The sequence below is a fragment of the Macaca nemestrina genome, chromosome 4 (assembly GCF_043159975.1).
Source record: "Macaca nemestrina isolate mMacNem1 chromosome 4, mMacNem.hap1, whole genome shotgun sequence".
Classification (NCBI taxonomy): domain Eukaryota; kingdom Metazoa; phylum Chordata; class Mammalia; order Primates; family Cercopithecidae; genus Macaca; species Macaca nemestrina.
Window position 1 is genome coordinate 114,162,537 of NC_092128.1, and position 18,774 is coordinate 114,181,310.

Consider the following 18,774-nt stretch of genomic DNA (forward strand, 5'->3'; position numbering starts at 1 on the left):
GTGACTACTTCCTGGAAAGTAAATCTGAACCGCTCTGGAGAGGGCAAAGCAAGTGTACAGATTAGCAATTATATATCTTAAATCAACTTCATCTGAACCACAGTGGAAATTTCTCTCATACTACTGCAAGTGGCTAACCATTATCCCTAATTTTGAAAATTACAGTAAAAATTTGAAATTTAAGTTTTAAATTAGAAGATGGAAGAAGTCAAATCAGTTTGATGCCATTTTCAATGAGAATAAAACAAACTGAAAATGTTAACAGTTGTTATCCATTCATTCAATCAACAAATATTTGCCAACTGCATACAAAACCAGGAAATAAAAAAGAGAACAAAACAGGTCATTTGTGGATGTTACCCTGTGCTGTAGTGTGAGGAGACAAACAGTAAACAAATAAGATCACTTCAGTTAGTAATAAGTACTTAAAAAAAAAGAAAACAGGGTGTTAAGAGAATAAGAAGAAAAGCCACAGACTGGGAGAAAATATTTACTAAAGACATTTGATAAAAGAATTGTTACCCAAAATATGCAAAGAACTTGTAAAATTCAACAATAAGAAAATGAACAACTTAATTTAAAAACTGGGCAAAAAAGCTAAACAAACATCTCACCACAGATATACAGAAGGCAAATAAGCATATGAAAAATGCTCAACATTATATGTTTATTAGGAAATTGCAAATTAAAACAAGAGGCAGAGGCTGCAGTAAGCCAAGATCGTGCCACTGTACTTCAGCCTGAGCGACAAAGTGAGTGTTACTGTGTCAAAAAATAAAAATTAAAATAAAAAAATAAAGTCTATTTTATTTATTTATTTTTTAAAAGTTACCACTGAAGGCCAGTCGCAGTGGCTCACGCCGGTAATTCCAGCACTTTGGGAGGCCGAGGCGGGTGGATCACGAGGTTGGGAGATCAAGACTATCTTGGCTAACACGGTGAAACCCTGTCTCCACTAAAAATACAAAAAATTAGCTGAGCCTGGTGGTGGGCAGCTGTAATCCCAGGTACTCGGGAGGCTGAGGCAGGAGAATGGCGTGAACACGGGAGGCGGAGCTTGCAGTGAGCCAAGATCGCACCACTGCACTCCAGCCTGGATGACAGAACTAGACTCGGTCTCAAAAAAAAAAAAAAAGTTACCGCTGAAAAGTAATTAGCTCAAAGATGTGATAAAATGTCATCTGAGAATAAATCAAACCTTTTGAAACTAAGATATAGCATAAACACCTGATAAAACATATGCTAATGTTCACAATGAATTATAAAATCCAAATACTGAATGAAATCGAATTGTTTTCTAAACTGCACTTTCTTAAGACCAAATAACATAGTAAGGGTTGTTCTCCCTCTAAAATCTGCTCTAACTTCACTCCTACCTCTCGCCAGTGCTATCAAAACCTTGAAATATTCAAGTGGGAAATGCCATGTGAAGACTCTCTCAAAAATAAGCAAACAAATAAATCACATGGCATATACTAGAATATGAAAGGGAGAAGGCGCAATTTTAACTGTGGCAGTGAAGAACGGCACCTCTGCCAAGGTGACATTTAAGTTGAAACTGGAGGGATCATTTGAAAACCAGGGGAAGGGCATGCCAAACACACCAAGGCCCTGGGGCAGCCACAGCCTCCGTATCTTCAAGAAGCCGAAAGCAGGCCGTGAATGAGGTGTGGAAGAGGAGGCCAGTCAAGAGGGCAGGGTCTTCATCGTGCAGGTTTTGCAGGTATGGTAGGGAGTCTGGATTTTACTCAAAGTGTAATGAGAAGATGCTGAGGGTTTCAATCAGGCAATGACACAGTATGACTTGTTTTTCGTTTAAGATTTCTCTAGAAAGGACAAGAATGGAAGGAGGGAGTCCAATTAAAAGGTTCCATGGCAGAGTTGGTGGTGGCTTGGACTAGCTGGTAGTAGCAGACCTGCAAAGAAGTAAATACACTTGAGATATGAAGCAGAATTAACAGGACGCGTTGACAAAATTATTAACAGAAACTGGGGAAAGGGTGAAGGACAAGGCGCATAGCAGAGTGATTTCTGAATTTATCAATATTATCCTTAAACCTCCTTAAAAAAATTTAAGCATTCAAAACTACCATGCAGTTGGAACTTAGTAATGATAAAGAGTCTTGGTGGAAAGTTTTAAACAGAAAACCATGATTTCCAAATCATTAGTCATGACATCTCATCTGCTTGAACAAATACATTTCAAGGCCATTCTCTTGTAGATTTTAAACCACAGCAAGAAGGTATTCAGTACTTTCTAGCATAAAAACTTCATAGAATGGACTCTGATTCATAACCATTTTGCAAATGAGTATGAGTAGGGCAAACCCTATTAAACATTTACTTCAGCATTCCTATTAAGAGCCTCCATTTTAGAAAAAGAAAGCATTTAAAAAATAAAACAATTTGGTATCAGTGACTACAAAAGGAATCTGGGAGGTTTGCAGTTGACTCTTCCCTCCCTAGAGCCCTCCCTTTATTCTCACAGACACACATGTTTGCCTTCTACTTCTCTGGACAGTCCTCTCCCCTCCCCTGCCTGTTTTAAATAGTCCCTCATTCTATGTTAGGGGCTGAATTGTGTCCTCCTAAAATTCATATGTTGAAGCCCTAATCCCCAGGTCCTCAGAACATCACAGTATTAGGAAAAAAGGTCTTTAAAAAGGTAATTAAATTAATATGAGATTTTTCAGGGTGCATCTTAATCCAGTAAGAAATCTGGACTCAGACACACACACGCAAAGAGAAAAGACTACATGAGGACAAAAGGAGAGGGTGGCATCTACAAGCCAAGGCAAGAGGCCTCAGAAGAAACCAAACCTGGTGACACCTGCATCTTCAACTTCTACCTCCAGACCTGTGAGAAAATATATTCCTGTCATTTAAACATTTAAGCCACCCAGTCTGTGCTATTTTGTTAATGACGAACCTAGCAAATTAATACACTCTATATGCCCTTTCCTGCTCCCTGAACTCAAGAACATCTCATTCAAGGGCATGAATCTAGGTCTACTAAAATAATTCCCACATCTCTATCTCCAGGCCAGGTGTCCCTTCTGCACTTGAAATTCCTAGTAAATACTTCCACAAGTCCCCAGGTGAGCTCCTGCCTTGACCCTCCTCCACTCCACACCAGCTCTCCCCTTCCTGCATTCCCTACTTGGTGAATGGAACCAACCCAGGTGCCTAAATCAGATAGATACCTGGGAGTCATCCTCACAAAAACAAAAGTAGCTTCCATATGTTTACTCAACATGCAAGAGCTTTGCATGTATCTTATCAAATCTTCTTAAGGGTTTTATAAAGCAGGAATTACTCTCCCTATTTTATAGGTGAAGAAGCTGAGATTTGGGTTAATTGTCCAGAGCCATTCCTTAAAGAAGTGACAGAGTCAGGATTTGAGCCCAGGTCTGCCTGACTCCAGGGCCTATGCCCCTAACCTAAATTACCCCCAATCTAATCAAGCCCCCTCAAACCCATCCAATCTGTTTCCTAAATATCTTTTGATGTTTTCCACCTCATCTTTATCCCCCAAATGCCCTAATTTGGCCCCCAGTATCTCTTTCAACCAAGGGGTTACCAAGACTGCTCTGCCTTTGTCCTCATTCCTCTCTAGTCTAGACTCCTTCTAATACAGAAAACTGATTGTATCACATTCTTCAATGGCTCCCCATCCTATTCAGAAAAAAATCTAAGCTTCTTTGCATTACATGGCCCTACTGCCCAGTTTCCTCACCACATTCTTAAACCCAACCACGCTCCTGAGTTACACTGAGCAGAATATGGTAAGTGCCACAGGCCCTGGTACTTCCTGTCCACCCTGGCAACCCTAACCACCCTTTAAGTCTCAGCTCAAATGCTAATTATAATGTTAGAAGAGATCCTTGGCTTACCAAGGCAAACTTAATTTTTCTTTCATCTACACTTTCACAATAGTTACTTTAGTATGCTATGGGTGTTAAATTATCTAATTCTCAACAGACATTTAACTATTTTAAGGCTAGGATTGGGTTTTCCATTTTAGAATGCCTCATATCTAACACATAGAATAGGAGCTCAACAAAATGTTTGTGGCATTAATCTAACAGGATGTTACTAGATTTGTGGTAGGTAAAGAGTGGGATTCTACTAAGAAACAGACCTTTCCAGGTCAGGCAGAGTGGTTCACGCCTGTAATCCCAGCACTTTGGGAGGCCGAGGCGGGCAGATCACAAGGTCAGGAGATCGAGACCATCCTGGCTAACACGGTGAAACCCCATCTCTATCAAAAATACAAAAAATCATCCAGGCGTGGTGGTGGGCGCCTGTAGTCCCAGCTACTCGGGAAGCTGAGGCAGGAGAATGGGGTGAACCTGGGAGGCGGAGCTTGCAGTGTGAGCTGAGATTGCGCCACTGCACTCCAGCCTGGGCGACAGAGCAAGACTCTATCTCAAAAAAAAAAAAAAAAATTACCACTTGCCAAGTTTTGGTGTGGTATCAAAGAAGATCTACAATTATGTGAAAAGACTATTAACATGAAAAAACTATGAACATGCTCCTCCCTTTTCCAACTACGCATCTATTTGAGGACAGATTATTTTCATATTTCTTTTTTTGTTTTGAGACAGAGTCTCACTGTGTCGCCCAGGCTGGAGTGCAGTGGCGTGATCTTGGCTCACTGCAACCTCCGCCTCTCAGGTTAAAGCAATTTTCCTGCCTCAGCCTCCCAAATAGCTGGGACTACAGGCACCTGACACCACAACCAGCTAAATTTTTTTGTATTTTTAGTAGAGACGGGGTTTCACTATGTTGGCCAGCTGGTCTTGAACTCCTGACCTCGTGATCCACCCACCTCAGCCTCCCAAAGTGCTGAGATTACAGGAGTGAGCCACCGCGCCCAGCCTATTTTCATATATTTCAACCAAAAAAATATATTGCATCAGATTGAATGCAGAAGCAGGTACATTGGTCTTCTATCAAGGCAGACATTAAAGAATTTTTGAAACAATGTAAAACAATGTCATTGTCACTAAATCTTAAAATTTTCATAAAGATATACCATTTATGTTAATGTTACCTAGGTTTATTTTCTCAAAATGAATATTTTTTAAGTTCTCAGTTTTAATTTCTAATACAGTAATAGCAATAGATAGAACCCACATAAACAACAGAATGTAAAGGGGCCCTGACACCAAAATATTTGAGAATTGCTTCTCCAAGGAACCAAGAGACCCAAGCTCTCAAAACCCAGGCCTATCTCAACTGCTCTGTTATTACTATTTTTGTCATAAATCAAGTGTCATACCAGTGTGGACCTGTTTCCAAAGTCTTGATATAGTTTGGGTATTTGTCCCCCAAAATCTCATGTTTAAATGTAATCCCCAATGTTGGAGGTGGGGCCTGGTGGGAAGTGACTGGATGACTGGGGTGGATTTCTCAGGAATGGGTGGGCACCATCCTCTTGGTGCTGTCTTCACAATAGTGAGTGAGTTCTTGCGAGATCTGGTTGTTTGAAGTATGTGGCACCTCCTCTAGCCCTCTCTCTTGCTCCTGCTCTTGCCATGTGATATGCCTGGTCCCACTTCACCTTCTGCCATGAGTAAAAGCTCCCTGAGGCCCCCCTCAGAAGCTCCCCCTCAGAAGCTGAGCAGATACTGGCACCACACTTGTGCAGCCTCCAGAACCATAAGCCAATTAAACCTCTTTTCTTTATAAATTACTCAGGTATTCCTTTATAGCAAAATAAAAACAGCCTAATACAAGTCTAGTCTATGCCACTGATATATTTGTCAATCCTTGTGACAATACCACTCTGCCTTAATTACTTAGATTTATACTAATTCTTGATATCTGCGATAACTGCATTTCAACACATTTACTGTATCAAAAATTAAAGACAAAAACTTACAGGCTCGTGCCTGTGGTCCCAGCTACTGAGCAGGCTGAGGCAGGGCAAGAGGATCACTTGAGCCTAAGAGTTCGAGACTACAATGAACCATGATCATGCCACTCCACTCCAGCCTCTGCGACATATAGGAAGACCCTCTCTCAAAAACAAACAAACAAAAGCCTAAAAATCCATTGAACATTAACTCTCCATTTCCCCATCCCCCAAGCCCTGGCAACTACCATTCTATTAATACTTTCTATGAAATTTACTACTTTTAGATACCTTATTTAAATGGAATCATTTAGGCCAGGCACAGTGGCCACACCTGTAATCCCAACACTTTGAGTAGCCAAGGCAGGCAGATGGCTTGAGCTCAGGAGTTTGAGACCAGTCTGGGCAACATGGTGAAATTCCGTCTCTACTAAAAAGAGAAAAATGGAGAATCCCTTAAGCCCAGGAGGCAGAGGTTGCAGTGAGCCAAGATCGTGCCACTTTACTCCAGCCTGGATGACACAGTGAGACCCTGTCTCAAAAAATAAATTAAAAATAAAATGCAATCATTAAGTATTTGTCTTTAGAGAGAGACAGAGAATGAGAGAGAGGGTCTTGCTAATATTGCCCAGGCTGGATTGTGATAGCTATTAACTGCTGTGATCATGGCATACTACAGCCTCTAATTTCTAGGTTCAAGCAATCCTCCTGCCTCAGTCTTCCAAGTGGCTGGGATTACAGGCATGTGCCACCACACCCAGCTTCATTATTTGTCTTTTTGTTATGGCTTATTTCACTTAGCATAGTATCAAAGTGACCAAGTGACCAAATTCTCTTCCTTTTTTAGGCTAAATAATACTGTGTCCATATATTTTTAAATCACATAAAATCTATGTTTTGTTTTTTTTTTTTTTTTTTTTTTGAGACAGAGTCTTGCTCTGTCTCCCAGGCTGGAGTGCAGTGGCACAATCTCGGCTCACTGCAAGCTCCGCCTTCCAGGTTCAAGTCATTCTCCTGCCTCAGCCTCCCGAGTAGTTGGGACCACAGGCGCCCACCATCATGCCTGGCTAATTTTTTGTATTTTTAGTAGAGATGGGGTTTCACCATTTTAGCCAGGATGGTCTCGATCTCCTGACCTTGTGATCTGCCTGCCTCGGCCTCCCAAAGTGCTGGGATTACAGGTGTGAGCCACCGCACCCAGTCCAAATCTATGGTGTTTTCAATCAGGACAGTAGTTACCTCTGGGGAATATGAAAACAGTGTCTAGACATCGCATAAAGAAATATGGAATATAAATAACGTTTTATTTCCTGACCTGTGTGGTGATTACAGAAGCATGCTCACCTTGTAGAAATCCCTGTTCTGCCCTTAGAAAAATCACTAACTTGACATTAAATATTGTTCTAAATTTATGAACAGGTGGCACACTGCTGTCATGCAAGCTACTTGGGAGCCTAAAGTAGGAGGGTCACTTGAGCCCAGGGGTTCAAGCTGCAGTGAATCATAATCATGCCACCATACTCCAGCCTGGGTGACAGAGTGAGATACTGTCTCTAAAAAATAAATAAATAAATTTATGAACAGCTTCAACAAGCCTGCTCCAGAGCTAGCCATCAGCTAGGATCAGCTTTCCCTACAAGAATACGCTATCAAGCAGAACAGAGCTCCTGTCAGTTTAAATCAATGGACATTTATCATCCTGCTAACATTTCCTTTATGTCTTCAGTCTTTTACTTTCAAGTACTTCTAAATTCAGATGTTCTCATATGACTTTTCCTTTTATGCAAGCATACTAGATGTCTGTGTAGTCAAACAGGAAAATTGCTCATTTCAAAATATTCTTCTGAGAGGTGAAATTTATTCCATTCTTACATGAAATTGCTCCATGATCCAGAAACAAGAAAAGAAAGAAGAAACGAATTTGTACTAAGCACCTCCTGGCACAGTGGCCCTGAGCTAGGTGTTTTACACATTAATGGCTTTTGGGGGGGAAAAAAAATTCATCCACTATAATATACACCGTTATTACTACTGTGAACTACAACTTCAATAAAATGAGAAAAAACAGACATTTTCCTGAAAAGATTTGAGCTTTCAATCTAAACCTGATATGAGATCACAAAACATACTGCTCAACATCCCAAATTATACACAGTATTTACCAAGCAGTATAGAGCATCAAAATTGAAGAAAAACAACTATTAATCCAAGGATCTGCAGCTGTGAGGAAAATAAATCATTACTATTCCATGCTTTAAAGAAAATACAGTGGCTCCTTCTGCTATAAACAGGAAAGGTATTGCTTAGGTAAACATTCACATATATCACTCTTCTGTACTTTTCAGGAAAAAATACAAAAGCACTGCCCTACTCAGATATGTAGTTTCACAGAACTTGAGAAGAGTTCTGCGAAACCCAGCTCAAGCAGAGTGTATTAATTCGTTCTGACACTGCTATAAAGATACCACCTGAGACTGAGTAATTACAAACAAATGAGTTTTAGTTGACTCACAGTTCCACATGGCTGGGGAGGCCTCAGGGAACTTTCAATCATGGCAGAAGGGGAAGCAGGCACCTCTTACATGGCGGCAGGCAGGAGACAAAGTGAAAAGCGCAGGGGAAAGCCATTTATAAAACCACCAGATCTCCTGAGAACTCCCTCAGTACCACAAGAATGGCATGAAGGAAACTGCCCCCATGATCCAATCACCTCCCTCCCTCCACACGTGGGGATTACAATTCAAAATGAGATTTGGGTGGGGACACAGAGCCAAATCATATCACAGAGTAAATTTGTCCTTTCTTTTGCCTTTTCATTCTTTTGGGGCCCTCAATGTGTTGCATGATGCCCACCTCACTGGTGAGGGAGATCTTCAGTCTACTGATTCAAATGCTAATCTCAAATGCTAATCTCTTCTGAAAATACCCTCACAGATACCTCCAGAAATTGTGTTTAACCAGCCATCTGGACATCTTTTAGCCACTTAAGATCTCCAATCTTCTTTAAGTTATATACTTATACTAAAACTGACACATAAAAATAACCATCACACGGGCTAATTACAAAATAAGCCAATTGGCTTTGGGTTGCCTTGCAATGAAGAGCATGGTAGAAGCACTACACTGTTTATACTGGACCCAAGATCCAGTAAAAAACGGCACCCTTAATTTTAGGGACCTGTCTTTGCCTTCAGCTATACCTGCTTATTAGGCCCTAAAAAATGTATGCTACCTGGCCTTGTTTCTCCAAGGACTCCACCCCGAAGCCAGTAATCCAATTAAGAAACTAGCAAATGAAAAATCTTAACAAGTGCTCAATCTTCTGTATGTTTGTGTTGCTATACATGCGTTGTGTGTAATGTCTATAAAAAGAGCTCTGATTGGCTTAAAGAAAAATATGCACTTAAATCAAGTATTTTTTAGTTCATGTGACTTCAAAAAACAAAAATAGTCTTAAGGATTATTGGTAAAATGCAAGTGTCGTCAAAATGCAAACAGGTGGTCTAAATCATACAACATAGATACTAGGTTTGCCAAATGTTCCAAGATTGTATACTGCCTGCTTTATAGATAGGTAAAGCTGGGACATATAGAGTTGGATGGTGAAAAGTCAAACTTTATCTGCACTTCTCTCTGGGTCCTAGGATCCACACCTAGTATATAATTAAAACTGCTTGGCCGGGCGCGGTGGCTCACGCCTGTAATCCCAGCACTTTGGGAGGCCGAGGCGGGCGGATCACAAGGTCAGGAGATCGAGACCACGGTGAAACCCCGTCTCTACTAAAAATACAAAAAATTAGCCAGGCGCGGTTGTGGGCGCCTGTAGTCCCAGCTACTCGGGAGGCTGAGGCAGGAGAATGGCGTGAACCCGGGAGGCGGAGCTTGCAGTGAGCCGAGATCGCGCCACTGCACTCCAGCCTGGGCGACAGAGCGAGACTCCGTCTCAAAAAAAAAAAAAAAAAAAAAACTGCTTACTAACCATATTTTTCACCAAAAATAAAAGTTGCTAGAAGTTAACAGTGAACATTAATTAAACACAAAAGGGTATTATATGGTCTTTCCATGAATTAGACACTGAAATAAAAGCATGGCAGGCTGGGCGCGGTGGCTCAAGCCTGTAATCCCAGTACTTTGGGAGGCCGAGACGGGCGGATCATGAGGTCAGGAGATCGAGACCATCCTGACTAACACGGTGAAACCCCGTCTCTACTAAAAAAATACAAAAAACTAGCCGGGCGAGGTGGCGGGCGCCTGTAGTCCCAGCTACTCAGGAGGCTGAGGCAGGAGAATGGCGTAAACCTGGGAGGCGGAGCTTGCAGTGAGCTGAGATCCGGCCACTGCACTCCAGCCTGGGCGACAAAGCGAGACTCCGTCTCAAAAAAAAAAAAAACAAAAACAAAAACAAAAAGCATGGCAAGCAGGTCTTAAGACACTAATCTGCCCTTTAGTAAAAGCGTTATAAAAGGTTTGTAAAAATTTCAACAGTCAAATTGGTTATGATTAGACGCAATGATCTATAAAGTTTCACTGAAACAAATTGGGGTTAACATTAATAAATTAATGCAAGGGTAAACTTTGGCTTTGAACAGGATTTCCATGTCATGGTAAAGGCTAATGAAAGGTTTTTGCCTTTTGAGTCATCATTTGGTAATCTAGAATTCTATTTCCTAACATCAAATGTTCTAAACGTCTAACATTTAACAGGCCTCCCAAAATCAAACTTCAAGTTTCAAAATTGTCCTTCCTGATGCCTGACTTTTTGGATGGTTCAGGGGGTCCCTGAAACATTCAGAAAAGAGGTAAACAAGATTATTTGACATGTTTAGTCACATGAGATTGCCAAAATGATGTCCAATCTTCCTTAAGTTCTATTTTGGTGAGTAATCCTAATATATGTTCCAAAATTGTATGGGATTTCTAAAATTCTAATGTCTAAGTACATGCTATCAACCATAATTAAGGGTAAAGTTATTGTAAACCACGAAGATAAACTTATCAGTCATGTTTTTAACTGTATCCTGGAAATTTTGTCATTCACAGACAATTGTCTTACTTTGTTCCTTCTCAAAAGATGGTTTACAATCAAGCTATATTAAGAACTTTAACAGATGTTCTCAAATGTGGATTTTTAATAGCCTTGAAGATTGTTAACATTGGAATAGAGAAAGAACGTGCAGGACTCAAAGAACTGACATGTTCACAAATACCAAGCAAAACAAGAGCTAATTAATGGACTGAAATCAGAATGTTAAAGCAAGCTTTTCAAACTTTTGTTTGAAATACTGCTGATCTTTGTTTTGTTTTTCAGAGTCAAGAAAACTTATTTGGAACTATTTATGGCCTTTAATAATTGAATAAGGTATACTCCTGTGAACAATATTTGGAGCATGTTTGTTTTTCTCTGCCTGGTTCCTCCAGAATTTGGAAACTATCTGTGAGTACTCTTATCTTATGGCAATATAGTTGTTTGCATCGTGCAATAAGAATCCATTTTTCTTTGTCAACAGGACACAATTGGAAAAACTGGCTATTTTACCAAGGCTTTGACTGAAAGGGTGTGTTTCCCTTTAAGGAATCAAGCTTGACATGCAGAGCCAATAAAAGCCCCTTGGGGAGTACTGGCCTCATACCTTGTCTACACAGTCCCTGAACAGGGATCTTAACCTGTTATCAGTAAAGAATGTCACTTTCTAACAGGTCCAGGAGCTCCAAGTTTATCTTGGGACCTCAAGAGGACAGGATCACCCAACTCACAGGTGTTCTGAGGATACAAACTCATGGCTGGACTCAGTTTTAAAGGTCTTTTCTGAGATTCCTTGTGGAACAGAGTTCCATCAAAGCCAATCCAAAAGGCCTATGTAGAAATAACCATTCTTGCTGCACTTTATGCAAATAATCAAGCGAAGTATAAGACTAAAGTTTATTCTACAAACAACACACACGATCCTATCATAATTTGTTTTTACCAAAAATGAGGGCTGGAGAGAGAAATTGTGCTCCAAAGCTTATCGTAAATTTGTCATTAAATCCTAGTCTTACTAATTGTTTTAAAGCTTTTTGCCTACATTTTAGACTAACCCTGCTTATTCCTGTGAATCAAGTGGCGATCTCCTACAGCTTGGAAGAAACAAGAAGAGATGGGTAACATAAAAATCTGGATCACTACGCTAGTTCTGGGCAATTATCCTGCAAATTCTGCCAGGTAATGAAAGTGAGTAGGGTGCCCATAACCCTAAGGTTTCTTTGTTTGGAAAATAAAAGCAAGGAAAACCCCCAAAGGGAAATTCTATATCTTGGCAAGTAAAATTTTAGATTAAAATTATCTACTATACCACACTTGTGGGAATTGCTATACTCATTGTACTATTTGCCGTAGGGTTATACACAGTAGCACCTTCTAACTGAAATATTGGACAGAAAGCTTATGTCTCGTATTAATATTTTGACCCTGTATACTCAATACTGTAACTTGAATTGTTTCCTCTCACCTAGAAGCAATCAAACTCCAAACAGTGCTGCAAACTGAACCACACATGGACATGCCATTCTTCCAAGGACCCTTAGATCAACCCCAGGAGAAGCCCTAGCTGCTGTTCCCCATTCGATGCCCCTTTTCAGCAGGAAATAGCCAGAAAGAGTCATCGCCCAAAACCCCTTGACGGTGACATCTCCACAGTGGGGAATGTTATAGGAGTTGATTAAGAAATTATTTCAGGCAGATAGGAAAAGGGGTCCTTGGGGAAGTTTTCATTTCCTTTAAAGCAGCTCCAGAAACACTTCTTGTCTAGCAAGAAAGCCCCAGCTCTTAGAGCCAAGTCATTGATATGCAAATGCAGGCCATCAGAAACTGGGTCCACCCAAACATTTGATTCCTGCCGACTTCTTGCCCTTGCTCACAGGTGCCTGGCAACATGGCCGCCCCCACATATCCCCATGTGTGTAGAGCATCATGGCACCCTGTATTTGCATATTAAAAAGCTAGGGTGGGAGGGCCAGTTTTTTCCGCGAGCTACGTGAGTGACATGCCTGGTCAAACCAATCCCTTGAGCCCTATGCAAATCAGGCACCACCTCCTCCAGCCTCCTCATATAAGCAGACACTTTTCTGCTGCACACACGGTTTTCTCTTTGTTCAAATAGCCCCCTCCCTTTATCTTTGTACAGGGGAGCTGTTTTCTTCTTCCTTCCTTCTTGCCTATTAAACTTTTCACTCCTTAAAACCAAAAAGATTAAAAAAAAAAAAAATCATGCCGGGCGCGGTGGCTCACGCCTGTAATCCCAGCACTTTGGGAGGCCGAGGCGGGTGGATCACAAGGTCAGGAGATCGAGACCACGGTGAAACCCCGTCTCTACTAAAAATACAAAAAATTAGCCAGGCGCGGTTGTGGGCGCCTGTAGTCCCAGCTACTCGGGAGGCTGAGGCAGGAGAATGGCGTGAACCCGGGAGGCGGAGCTTGCAGTGAGCCGAGATCGCGCCACTGCACTCCAGCCTGGGCTGGGCGACAGAGCGAGACTCTGTCTCAAAAAAAAAAAAAAAAAAAATCACATCAAATAACTTTACCCTACCCAGGACTTGCCCGACAGCTCTGTTCTCGAGTGAAAATTTAAAATATTGGTTCACTCCCTGATGGAAACAGAGGAGAGAGAGAGGTGATCAGTGACTCATTATGGACAGAGTGAGGGCTGAAATTACTTGAGTGAGGAAGGAAAGGAAAGCGGGTCCCTGGCTGAGGTTAAGTACCAAACAGAAATCTGGGCTGAAGCAGGGAGACTTAGCCTGAGATTCTAGATTAAAAAAGAAAGTGTAACATAGAGCAACTTGAATATAAAGGATTCCACTCTTATTTCCAAACTATTCTAACAGCCCTGAATAACATGGATATTTTAAAGGTTTATGTATATATGAATGGATGTGTATAAAACATTCAGGCTGGGTGCAGTGGTTCACGCCTGTAATCCCAGCACTTTGGAAGGCCGAGGCAGGAGGATCACTTGAAGTCAGGAGTTCAAGACCTGCCTAGACAACAGGGTAAAACATGGTCTCTACTAAAAATACAAAAAAAAATTAGCTGGGTGTGGTGGCGGGTACCTGTAGTCCCAGCTACTTGGGAGGCTGAGGCAGAAGAATCACTTGAACCAGGGAGGCATAGGCTGCAGTGAGCTGAGATTGTGCCACTGCACTACAGCCTGAGCGACAGGGTGAGACTCCGTCTTTTAAAAAAAAAAAAAAAAAAAAACTCAAAAACTCAAAAACTCAGTCCCCAAAAGTAATTAATCTATTTATTCATTCATCACATGCCCACTAAACACATACTGTATCTAGATGGGACAGACTGGCAAAGACTGACTTTGACCTGAAGAAGTATTTAGCCTATTTGGGTAGATTACACGTGTATATAAAAATATTAACTATAAACATGGCAGGAAGGCCTAAATGCATTAAAAGAGACATAGAAGGCTATGTGAAGAAAATAAAGTAATGCCCACAAACATATACTTTTGTCCTTCTCTAATGTTCCCAAATGTTTTATATTCTTCACATATCTTTTCACTCTCCACTAAAATGTAATCTTCAAGGTCAAGGGAGTCTCTGTCTTGTTTGCTGCTGTAACTCTGCAACCTACGGCAGTGCCTGGCTCACAGGATATGTCCCATAATCATTTCTCCAATAAATTATTGGTAAATTTATTAAAATTAAAACTGCCATTTAAAAACATCTGATGAGAGTTCGGAAGTAAAGCCTTTTATCTAAGGTCATTTGATTTTCAACAAGAGTACCAAGACAATAAAATAGAGGAAGAAGTCTTTTTAACATATGATGCTGAAACAACTGGATATCCACATACAAAATAATAAATGCAGTTGGAACCTTTCCTAACACGATACACAAAAATCGACTGAAAATGAATCAGACCTACATGTAAGCACTAAACTCTAAAACTCGTAGAAGAAACATGAGAATAAGTCTTCATTAGCTTGGATTAGACAATGGTTCCTTGGTATAACACCGAAGGCACAAGTGACAAAAAACAAATAGATAAATTAGACTTTAACAACATTAAAAATATTTATGACACCATGAAGAAAGTGAAAACAACCCACAAAATGGAAAAAAAAATGCAAATCATATATTTGGCAATGGACTTGTATCTAGAATACATATAAAGAACTACTGAATTCAATAATTAAAAGCCCAATTAAAAATGAACAAAAAATCCCATTTATAATAGCCACCAAAAAATAAAAAAAGAAGGTACCTAGGAATATATCTAATGAAGGGGATTAAAGTCTCTGCAAGGAGAACTACAAAACATACTACTCAAAGAAATCAGAGATGAAACAAACAAATGGAAAAACATTCCATGCTCATGGCTACAGGCCATGAGATAAATATTTTTCTACAATGAGAGAAAATATTTGCAAACTACGTGATATGGTTTGGCTGTGTCCCCACCCAAAATCTCATCTTGGACTGTAATCCCCATGTGTCAAAGGCAAGACCAGGTGGAGTAATCAGATCAGGAGGGCGGTTCCCCCATGCTGTTCTCATGACAGTGAGTCTCATGAGATTTGATGGTTTTGAGAGATGACAAGGTGCTGGCGGCCCTCGCTCGCTCTCAGCGCCTCCTCTGCCTCAGCATCCACCCTGGCCACGCTTGAGGAGCCCTTCAGCCTGCCACTGCACTGTGGGAGCCCCTCTCTGGGCTGAGGCCAGAGCCGGCTCCCTCTGCTTGCGGGTGGTGTGGAGGGAGAGGTGCGGGGGGTGCGGGGGCGGGGGGGGGGGGAACCGGAGCTGCGCACAGTGCTTGCGGGCCAGCGCATAGACATGGGCTCGGCAGGCCCCACACTCTGAGCAGCCATCCGGCATCAGCTGCCCCAGGCAGTGAGGGGCTTAGCACCCGGGCCAACAGCTGCGGAGGGGGCACTGGGTCCCCCAGCAATGCTGGCCTGCCTGCACCACGCTCGAATTCTCCCCGGGCCTCAGCCACCTCCCCACAGGGCAAGGCTGGGGACCTGTAGCCCGCCATGCCCAAGCCCCTCCTGGTGGCCTCCCACGCCACCAGAGCCTCCCGACGGGCACCGACCCCTGCTCTGCAGCGCCCAGTCCCATCAACCGCCCAAGGGCTGAGGAGTGCAGGCGCGCAGCACAGGACTGGCAGGCAGCTCCGCCCGCCGCCCTGGTGCGGGATCCACTAGGGGAAGCCAGCTGGGCTCCTGAGTCAGGTGGGGACTTGGAGAACTTTTATGTCTAGCCCGAGGATTGTATATGCACCAATCACCACTCTGTGTCTAGCTTGGGGTTTGTGGATGCACCAATCAGCACTCTGTATCTAGCTAATCTGGTGGGGATTTGGAGAACCTTTATGTCTAGTTAAAGGATTGTAAATACACCAGTCTGCACTCTGTGTCTAGCTCAAGGTTTATAAACACACCAATCAGTGCTCTGTGTCTAGCTAATCTGGTGGGGTCTTGGAGAACCTTTATGTCTAGCTAGATGATTGTAAATGCACCAATCAGCACTCTGTGCTAGCTCAGGGATTGTAAATGTACCAATCAGCACCCTGTCAAAACGGACCAATCAGCTCTCTATAAAATCGACCAATCAGCTCTCTATAAAATGGACCAATCAGCACGATGTGGAAATAAAAGCAGGCTGCCCGAGCCAGCAGAGGCAACCCACTTGGGTCCCCTTCCACACTGTGGAAGCTTTGTTCTTTCACTCTTTGTAATAAATCTTGCTGCTGCTCATTCTTTGGGTCCGCACTGCCTTTATGAGCTGTAACACTCACCACAAAGGTCTGCAGCTTCACTCCTGAGGCCAGCAAGACCACGAATCTACTGGGAGGAATGAACAACTCCAGACAGCAGAAACGAACAACTCCAGACGCACCGCCTTAAGAGCTGTAACACTCACCACGAAGGTCTGCAGCTTCACTCCTAAAGCCAGCAAGAACCACAAACCCACCAGAAGGAAGAAACTCTGAACACATCCAGACATCAGAAGGAACAAACTCCAGACACACAATCTTTAAGAACTATAACACTCTCTGCGGCTTCATTCTTGAAGTTAGTGAGACCAAGAACCCACCAATTCCAGACACAGTTTTATAAGCGTCTGGCATTTCCCCTGCTTGCACTCATTCTCTCTCCTGCTGCCCTGTGAAGAGGTGCCTTCTGCCATGATTCTAAGTTTCCTGAGGCCTCCCAAGCCATGTGGAACTGTGAGTAAATTAAACCTCTTTTCTTTATAAATTACCCAGTTTCAGGTATTTCTTCATAGCAGCATGAGAATGGACTAATACACTATGCATCCAACAAAGGTCTAATAACCAGAATCTGTAAGAAATTGAAACAATTTAACAGGCAAAAACAAATAACTGACCCCATACAAAGAAGAGCTAGTATGGAACAATTCTACGGAGATTGTTCAAAAAAACTGAAGGAGGGACTCCTCACTAACTCATTATTTGAGTCCAGCATCATTCGGATACCAAAATCTGGCAGAGACACAATAAGAAAACTGCAGGCCAAGATCCCTGATGAACACAGATGCAAAAATTGTCAAAAAAAAAAAAAAAACTAGTGAATCGAATCTAGCAGCACATAAAAAGCTAATCCACCACCATCAGTAGGCTTTATTCCTGGGATGCAAGGTTGGTTCAATATACACAAATCAATAAATGTGATTCATCACATAAACAGAAAAATAAAAACCACATGATAATCTCAAAGCTCAAAGGCTTTCAATAAAATTCAACATCCTTCAGGTTAAAAACCCTCAACAGGCCAGGTGCAGTGGCTCACGCCTGTAATCCCAACACTTTGGGAGGCCAAGACGAGCAGATCATGAGTTCAAGAGATTGAGATCATCCTGGCCAACATGGTGAAACCCCATCTCTATTAAAAATACAAAAATTAGCTGGGTGTGGTGGTGCACACCTGTAGTCCCAGCTACTCAGGAAGCTGAGGCAGGAGAATCGCTTGAACCCAGGAGGCAGAGGTTGCAGTGAGCCAAGATCATGCCACTGCACTCCAGCCTGGCGACAGAGCAAGACTCCATCTCAAAAAAAAAAAAAAAAGAGCAAGAGAGAGAGAGAGAAGGAAACAGATATACCAATAGAACAGAACAGGGAACCCAGAAATAATGCCACACACCTACAACCATCTAGTCTTTGATAAAGTTAACAAAAACAAAGAATGGGGAAAGGACTCCCTATTCAATTAATGGTACTGAAATAATGGGCTAGCCGTATGCCAAAGATTGAAACTGGACCCCTTCCTTACACCATATTAAAACTACAAAAACTTTGGAAGATAACCTAGGAAATACATTCTGGATATAGGACATGGCAAAGATTTCATGAAGATGCCAAAGGCAATTGCAACAAAAGCAGAAATTGACAAGTAAGATCTAATTAAGCTTCAGAGCTTCTGTGCAGCCAAGAAAATATCAACGAGTAAACAGACAACCTTCATAAAAAATATTTGCAAATTATGCATCCAACAAAGGTCTAATATCCAGAATCTATATGCAACTTAAATCAATAAACAACCCCATTAAAAAGTGGGCAAAGGACATGAACACTTTTCAAAAGAAGACACGTAAGTGGCCAAGAAGCATATGAAAAAATGCTCAGCATCACTAATCATTAGAGAAATGCAAATCAAAGCCACAATGAGATACCATCTCACAGCAGTCAAAATGGCCATTATTAAAAAGTCAAAAAATAACATGCTGGCAAGGTTGCAGAGAAAACGCAACACTTATATACTGCTGGTAGAAACATAAATTAGTTCAGTCATTGTGGAAAGCAGTTTGGCAATTTCTCAAAGAATGCAAAGCAGAATTACCATTTGACTCAGCAATCTCATTATTGCGTATATACCCAAAGGTATAAAAATTGCTCTACCATA

The 18,774-nt window shown here is 41.8% G+C and overlaps 1 protein-coding gene across 9 annotated transcripts in view; it reads right to left on the reverse strand.

Moving 5' to 3' along the window:
* The window catches only part of LOC105494199 (cytochrome c oxidase assembly factor 1), a 195,257-nt gene that overhangs the window by 19,729 nt on the left and 156,754 nt on the right, over positions 1 to 18,774 (reverse strand). Inside the window, exon 1 of one of the 9 annotated variants that reach the window (XM_011762415.3) lies at positions 1,605 to 1,901. The exons of the other annotated variants lie outside the window; for them this stretch is intronic. The gene's annotated coding sequence lies outside the window, so the exon portion shown is untranslated. Of the gene's footprint in view, positions 1 to 1,604; positions 1,902 to 18,774 lie in introns of those variants that run through there. 9 annotated transcript variants of the gene reach the window in all.